Genomic DNA, 9,327 nt, shown 5'->3' with positions numbered 1-9,327 from the left:
AGCATCAAGCATGTCAATAAAAAAATAAAAACTAAAAACTAAAATATAACCAACAAATAAATAATCGAAACTAAACGCAATCGTTCAGTGCAAACAGTAAGGAAACCGGAATGTTCAGATCAAATAATTCAAATGCTAATTTTATTAATAATAGTTAAGTAAATGGGGGGTTTTGTTTAAAATAATTAAACTAGTTTTAACACTCAAATAAAACAAACAAAAGTAAAGAACTAAACTAAAACAAGAGATGTAAAATACTTTTACTATAATATATATCCCCAAATTTTTGTGTTTCATTTGTTAGAAGGGAAATGGATGAATGAGTTGGTTACCGAGTTATAATACGACTAAGTATCTTGGTCAGATTTCCTAGTTCTAATAATTAATGAACAACTAAGGCAAAGATCATGCAATTAGTGAACTTGTAACTAATTAAATATATTCTAACTATGAACGCTATTATTTAATGATTTCTTATCAATAATCATAATAATAAATCAACGCGTAAGGCAGATATCTATTACTCTCTAACACAATCAATTTAATATTAATATTACCTAACCCTAGGATTGGATCAATCCATAGTGCTAACAATTTAATGATCATAAATCAGTAAAGATTCAAGTTAATAGTTAATACAATTAGATAGATCGTCTAACTACACATAACTCATAGATAGGCAATAAAAAATCATAACTTTAACATGCAAGATAAACAATAAATCGAACATAAGTATTAACCAAACTCAAATAACCCTACTAACGAATCTGCACCATATTAATGAGGGTTCATCTACATCTATTGAAAGTAAAGGTTTTTATAACATAATCAGTAAACTAAAGCAGGAAAACATCACCAAAAGATCGCGAGACATGAATATCAAGCGAAGCCAAAGGGAAATCTCGAGTGTAAATAGTGCTTGAATATTTAAATACTTATCCCAATTGACTCTTTAGCTTCAAAATCGAACATCTAGTATTTATGGATGTTAAGATTCAAGCAAAGTTGCTTCCTAAGGCTGCCAATGGCTACACACTGATTAGGGTTGACAATCTCGTATTTTTATAGATTTTACGGCACCACGGTGTGGCATGCTCTTCACGACGACATGGTTGTTAGGTATCCTTATTGCACACAAATATGTAGATCGACACGAGCATATTTGGGATTTTAATTGGAGTGCAGAGCGCCTAGGAAAAGAGTGCGGTGTACTTTAAGCTTCCTTCCTCGTTTTCTTTGCTTTTTGTCCGCTTGAGATCCGTTCTCCTCCTTTTGCATCCCGCCTTCGTAGTTAACTGTAATTACTCATTTCAAAGGATAATAAGTATCATATATCTTCAAATATAACATTTTAATCAAATATATTAAGATAATGGCCTAAAATATATAGTTTAAGGCCACATTAGAATACCCAGACAATGACGCCAAAAACTTGTTTTGTTTTTACGCACTACTTTTAAATTTATAAACCCTAATCTATCAATTCTTAACTAATACACACACTAGGAAGTGAACCTAGTTATATAGTTGTGTAGTTGTGATAAGAAAGGGTGTTGAACACTAGGAGAACGAGAACGGTTTAGTTGAAATTAATTCAAATGTTAATTAAACTAATAACAATAAAGTAATGGGGTGTTTTTAAAACTAAATTAAACTTGTTGTAACACTCAAATAAAGCAAATGAAAGTAAGGAACTAATTCAAAACAGTAGGTTTAAAGTACTTCCACTTGAATACAAATCCGCTTAATTTCTATGTTTCATTTGTTAGAAGTGCAATGGATTAACGAATATGTTTCCAAATTGTAATACGCTAGGTATCTACGTCGGATCTCCTAGTTCTAATAAATAATGAAATTCTAACACAAAGATCATGAAATTAGTGAACACATAATTAATTAAATATATTTGAAATATGAACGATATGATTTAACGATTTCTTATCAATTATCATAATAATATATCAACGCATAACATGGATATCTATGACTTCCTAACATAGTCAACTTAACGATTAATATTACCTTTTATTGGAAACAGAAAACGAATTATGTGGAAGCCTACTCGCAATATTTCAACGAGTACCCGGGGTTCAACCTCCTTTACAAGGCAAACCCAGCCCCCATAGGGATTTCCAGGGAAAAATTCCCCACATGTGGCACCACAAGAGGTAGTTTAAGGGAATCGAACCCCCAACCTCACGCCCCACATGGGTATAAAACTCGGTGCATCAAACCAGCTAACCCTAGTATTTGATCGATGTATAGTCTTGATAGTTTAATGATCATAAATCAGTTAAGATTCAAGTTAATATAATTAGATTGATCATCTAACCACACATAACTCACAGATAGGCAATAAAAAATCATAACCTTAACACGCAAGATAAACAATTAATTGAACACTACTATTAACCAAACTCAAATTATCCTACTAATGAATTCGCACCATATTAATGAGGGTTCATCTAAATCTATTGAAAGTAAAGATTTTTACACCATAGTCAATAAACTAAAGCAAAAAAACATCACCAAACGATTGTGAGACACGATTATCAAGCAATCTTGGAGTGAAATCTCGAGTGCAAATAACGCTTGAATATTGAAATCCTTCCCCTAATTGACTCTCTAACTTCAAAATCTCAAGTGCAAATAGTGCTTCAATATTCAAATCGAGCATGGTTCACATAAGTTGTCCCCTATTACCTTACTAAGACGTGAGGGCGTGTGCATGGGTCGCATGGGATGAGTTTGTGACACATGTTAAGTAAGAAGATTACCTACATGTTGATATTCTACGTGTACCATGTTGACTACATTTGCCCTATGCATTAACCTTATTTTCGTCCAGTTTTGTTCATATTCATTAAAAACTCCTCCTAAAGTAATAAATGTGCGTCCTTGGTGAGAAAACTAGGGGTAAATGATCTCTAGCTTAAAACAAGATCAAAACAAAGGGATTATGGAAATAAAGTGAAGAAAATAAGGTAACACACTAATCTCTTGGCTTTGAATGGATTAATTTCAAGAATCATGAGAGTTTTCACAAACCTTTGTTTATAAACCTGTTGCAAATTTCAAGCTGTTATAGAATAATTACCTCATAATAATAGTGAAAATGTTAATATGGAATATTAACATATAATAATGAAGGGTTATTGTTATTATATGTTCATGGTGTAAATGGACAATACACAAGAAGTAGACTATGAGTAGTCATGAATTATGGAATTGAAATTTTAACTAAGAAGTGATTACTGATAATTAGTAAGTACTATGATGGATTAAAATAGAGTAAGGAATATGTCATTGATGGTTATTTAACATAAGGTTTTTTTATGTATAAGAGACATATTTTTGTACTAATATACCACAACATGGGAAAACAATTAATATATCACTATAGTTATTAGAGAATTCAAGTATGCGAAAAAATGTGAATATTGTCAAGATGTCAAAATGGACATGAATCAATGAATTTATGGTATTAGAAACTCTTGTGAAATCATAGTCTAAGTAATTTTTTTAATATGAATGAATGGAATACTCTCATAGATGTTAAATGGGAAAAAGATCAAGGTCAAGGTCAAGAGAACTCTAGAAACCTTGTTTGATATTTCTAACTACTTAAGGTGAGTACATGTGCCCCCCCCCACCTATGAGATACATGGAAAATAAATTGTTTTGATAAGGTCTTTATATGTACATCTAGTTTTGTAAATGCTTGAAACTGTTAAATGCTTTATAGTCTTGCAAACTGTTTTGAGTTTTGTAAATTATATAAATTTACATTTGAACTAGAATGCTTTTCAATTACATGGAAAATAAATTGACTTGCATAAAAGAACAGTGGTATTCATGCATACACCTAGAAAGAATATCATATAGAAATAGTAATGAATGTGACATTGTAATTATCGTTTTGTCTGGACAATGATGTCTCAAAATGGGATATGAAAGACTCTATAAGGTGGTACGTCTTCTTCGCGGGGTAGAAATCTTGTAACATAATGTCAATGTGGGTGAATTTTTTTACCTACCTTGATATAGACTTAGAGCATCACTATAGGTGAGGAAATTTGAAGTGTAAAAATATGATGTCGGTAAATAATTGGGACGAGTAACTAGATTAGGATGCCACAAGAGATTCAACCTAAGGAGTGTAATAATCATAGTGAAAATAGTTATAGGTCTTTGATTACTATGATCACATGAGCATAAAGTTTGAAAATAAAGTAATGAAAATATGAAAGCTTTATAAATACTTATTTGTGTCCAAACCTGTCACACCCCCAAACCAGAACGGAGGAAACGTTCGGGGGCGGAGGACTTCATGTAAGTATCACAACACATGCAATATAGTAATCAAAGAACAAACAACCATTGCATTAATAAGTATAAGTTTTACATAAGTGTTTAAACATTACATATTCAAACACCAAAGTAAGTACAGTAGAAGACAAGAGTCGCGGTACGGTACTAGGTAGTCTTCTCAAAAGCTTCGGGAGTGTACCTGTCTACTGGATTCTTGAGAATACAAGTTATTTGGAAAGAGTAGATCAGCATTTTAGCTGGTGAGTTCATAAGTATTTTAGTTCTGTTAAGTATACCCTAATTTCTTTGGATAAGTTCATTGGTTTATCCAGAAAATCCTATATTTCCTGAGGTGATTAGCTGATAACCTCAATAGTTTCCCTCTGTAATTACTTAGTTTATACTAATTATATATAACCTAATATCGAATGGACAGTTAAATGGGTGTATCTGCCCTAAGCCCACAACCAAACAAGGAACAGGAAGTAAGGCGGAAGTCACACATTTCATTGTCAATCGGATATTACTTATGTATAACTATGATGTAGAAACTAAGGAATTATAGAATTAACCACTAAAGGTCCTTTGTGTTATACTAGTTTAAAGAGATTGAATGACTAATATGACAACCTGAAATTTCTATTCTATACAACCATTCAATTCAATAGAAGTCAGAACTGTTTCTGCTAATTTTCAAGCTTTTTGGAATAAGTTTGAATGTTTTAAAGTTAGTACTTTAGGAGATATCAGGAGAGAGGATGCCCTAGGGTTTATTGTGCAACAATAAAGTCCCAAAACTCCAAGAGTTTGGAGTTTACGACCTAAACAAAGGTTTTTACGGCCGTAAACCCTAAAGGGGGGGGGGGGTATAAATATGACACTTAGTCATTATTTACCACTTTTTCACATTTTCAAGATCCAAACTCAAATCCTCTCAAGTATCATCCGACTTTTCTTCTTGATCTTCAACTTTGTAAGTGTTTCTAGCCCTAAAAAGTTGATATCTTACTTAATCTAGTGATCTTACATGATTCCATCCGTGAAATCATTCCAAATGTGTAGATCTTTAAGTTTCACCCAGAACACCAAGAACACACACTAGTGTTCTTGGACTTTTAGAACCTTTTCAAGCTTCTACCTAGTAAGTACTCCTACCCTAGTGTATTATAAGACTTGTTACACTTCTAATCATCAAGAAAACACCAATGAAACACAAGATCAAAGGTGGTTACGGTCCAAGATGTCCTTGGACCGTAAACCCTAATAAAGGGGCCAAAGTGTGCCCTAGTCCCTTACCAAGCCTTGGAAACTAGTCTAGATACCATCCTTGATGTGCTTAGGACTTAAAACATCAAAAAGACCATAAACCATTTGGGTTTACGGCAGTAAACCCAAAGAGGAATGGTCCAAGGACTGTAAACTCCACAAAGGAGTGAAATGATGCCCTAATCTCTTCCAAAGGCTTAGGCATGAAGTAGAAATGCTTCTAATGACTTGTAAAGCTTCAAAACACAACATGGTAAAAGTACCATGAGTTTACGGCCGTAAACTCATGGGTTTACGACCATAAACTCAAGGGGTGATGGTCACAAAACTGTAAACTCCAAAGGAGTTTACCCTTGAACCTTAAACTCAATTACAAGGTCCTACCACCCTTAGATGCAATCCTTAGGAATTATAGCACTTAAATTAAGTGTTTTACATGTCTTAGGATGTCTTAACTTGGTTAATTAGTTGTTTAATGACTAATTGGATACATATATGTTATGTTAACTAGGATCCTTGTGCGTGTTCAAGTCTTCACTTGACACTTAGCATCCTATACATTCCGTTCATCCAAACCACTCACTACAGGTGAGTTCATACCCCTTAATTAACCTTTTAAATGTTTTAAATGCTTTTATGGGGGGAATACAAGTTGAACAATTATAGTTATTATATCAATCACATGTGATTAATAACTACCAAACAAGTGGATTTCTTACTTTTCAAACTGTGTTACCAAACTGTTTTACTTCAAACTATTTTACAAACTCTTTTTTCATACCAAATGCTTTTATCAAACTCTTTTACATGTCAAATACTGTTGCTTAAACTCTTTTAAACTTATATTCTGTTAAAAGTGTATCTATATAGATATAGTTATATAAGTAGGATTGAAAGGACTTAGGACTGATAGCTCACCTTACTTCCTGTTCCTTGTTTGGTTGTGGACTTAGGGTATCAGGGTTATTTGTCCGAAGGTCGTTTGAATCCTAGTTATATATTATGTATATGTATATAGATATAAAAGGTTACTTCTTTCCAGTTCAATACCTTTGGGTAGCAAGGGTATACAAACATGTTCATACAAACAAACAACATTACTAGTAAACTATAATAGGTATAGTTTAGGAAGTTACAAATCTATTACTAGACCAATGAAACATACAACGAGTCAGTTCATACATGTGTCATAACTTATAGTGATGAGAAACAAACATAACTTATAGTGATGAGAAACAAACATAACTTATAGTGATGAGAAACAAACATAACTTATAGTGATGAGAAACAAACATAACTTATAGTGATGAGAAACAAACATAACTTATAGTGATGAGAAACAAACATAATACATAGTGATGAGAAACAAACAATACCATACAGAGAGAACATACATACAGGCTAGACAGAGGAAGAACACACAATACAGCTAGCACATACATTACATATACATTATTATAGTTATGTGAGCCACGTAACGGGGCATGGCACTACCTGCCATGACCGTTTTGTATCCAGAATCTCCTTACTTGGGGGGCGTATGAGTTTGTGTATAGATCTATACTGGATTGACTATCCTACACCTTACTGCACGCTACAGTGGGATTTGAAAGTCTACGGGTGTCAAACGTCATTTCTTACGACGTCTTACATCGTCGTTTTTCTATGAGTCGGTAGTAGGGTACATGCCGATCACATGGTACTTTAAATAACAATTGGTTTAAGGTAGTTAGTACAGCAGTAGTTACTTAATAAAACACTACAGTACTATTTCATTTTCCCATTACATTCACTTTGTGAACATTCACACAATGAACAGTAATGTAAAAACTATATTTTTGGTTAATGATAGTCAGATTTGGGAAAATACATACTCTTACAAGAGACACACACACAGACACTAGATGCCTTGGTAGAAGCCTACTTTTAGTAGGAAACATAGGGTTTTTTAGGAGAATTCAAACTTTTACAAACTTATACAAACATCTTACAAACATCTTACAAACATCATAAAAACATCTTACAAATGCTTTCATACAAATACATACACTAATATACTTATGATCTCACCAACTTTAAAGCTGATAAACTCTTTCAAAATAACTTGTATTCTCAGGTCACCAGTAGACAAGTACCGGTGCCAGGTTTTGAGAAGATGGAGCTCGTTCAAGACTCAGCTTTTATTTTGATACATATTTTTGGTGTCTATTTAACTTGACAGAACACACTTGTATGAAATTATATTATTAATGAAATGGATGATGTTGTTGCTTGTTTACTACTTTGCATTGTTGTGATACTGTACATGACGTCCTCCACCCCCCGAACGTTTCCGCCGTTCCGGTTTTGGGGTGTGACAACTAAGTTCCATTTGATAAGTAGTTTAATTCCATAAACTGTTTCATTTGTAAAAGTGGTTTAATCCCATAAACCGTTTCATTTGTAAAAGTGGTTTAATCCCACATAAACCGTTTCATTTGTAAAAGTGGTTTAATTCCATTAACCGTTTCCTTTGTAGAAGTGGTTTAATCCCATAAACTTTTTCCTTTGTAAAAGTATTCTTAGTTATATCCGTTCTACAGTAAAACATTAGTATTAATCCTAGAAAATATTATATTATCCATAATACTGCCTTGTGGTTTTAAATGTTCCAAAACTAGAAGTAAAAGTATATTTACCATACTTGATTTCATGATACGTAGTTTTTTACTGTAAGTAAAAACTAACAGAAGGTATATTTGGTCAGGATGTAATTCTCTTTTCTTACTGTTTTAAGAGAAGTATATTACTTAGTAATTTACTCGTTGTTTTATCCATGTGAGTTCTATTAACCATACTGACATGACTGATGTGCCTGCTGCGACGTTCTTCAGGCGTCGGAAACGATATGATATTTGACACCCTAGGCCTGCCGGCCAAACTGTAGCGAACAGCAAAGGTGCGGGATTGTCAGTCCCATATAGATCTATACACAAATTCACGTCCTCCCTACAGGAGATTCTGGTTAAAAAGTCAGGACTTAAGGTCGTACTTAGATAAGTCCACCACGCAGAGTCTCACAAATTTATTGTCTCAACGAGATTTACGATGTATTATTACCCCGTGATTGCTAACCCTGGTACTCTGTATTGTACCTTTGTTAATGCAAACCTGGTATTGTGACATCCCCATTTTCACGGCCAGAAAAGACCGATTTTGTTTATGCTTGTTTGAAAATCAGAGTAACATTTTAAATAAAAGTGTTGCAGAATTTGTCCCAAAACAAAATATGATAAAGATTTATCAAAAGCATTTCCAAGGAAATGTATTTCATTAAAAGTCTCAGGATGTCATGTTCGATACAATATAAGCCTTACTACATTATTTCAAATCTACAGGCCTATATCCGTAATCCCTCATCCAAAACATCACATCTATGTTCAAGCGCCACTACCTGTAATACATGAAACTGAGTGGGTCAGGCTTGGAAGCCTGGTGAGCACATAGGGGTTTCAACCCACAATAAATAAGTTTATTAATTTCATCAATCAACAATAACCCAATTACCCCTTCCCGTTATCCTCACTTTACGTCCCTAAACACCTATCATAAGGGACCTAGCCTAAGGATCATCATCGGGATGGGCATTACTGCTAAGGGGGTTCCTCAGCAATAAATGTCCTAAAGGCAACCATGAGGGGGATGGAGTACACCGGTGAACAGATCGTTCACAAACACCTACAGGTTGCGAGCCTGCTAGCGTTCCACTTG

Source organism: Lactuca virosa, chromosome 6, assembly GCF_052849685.1.
Source record: "Lactuca virosa cultivar CGN04683 chromosome 6, Lactuca_virosa_CGN04683_v6, whole genome shotgun sequence".
In the NCBI taxonomy this organism is placed as follows: domain Eukaryota; kingdom Viridiplantae; phylum Streptophyta; class Magnoliopsida; order Asterales; family Asteraceae; genus Lactuca; species Lactuca virosa.
Note: the sequence above shows the minus strand (reverse complement) of the source record.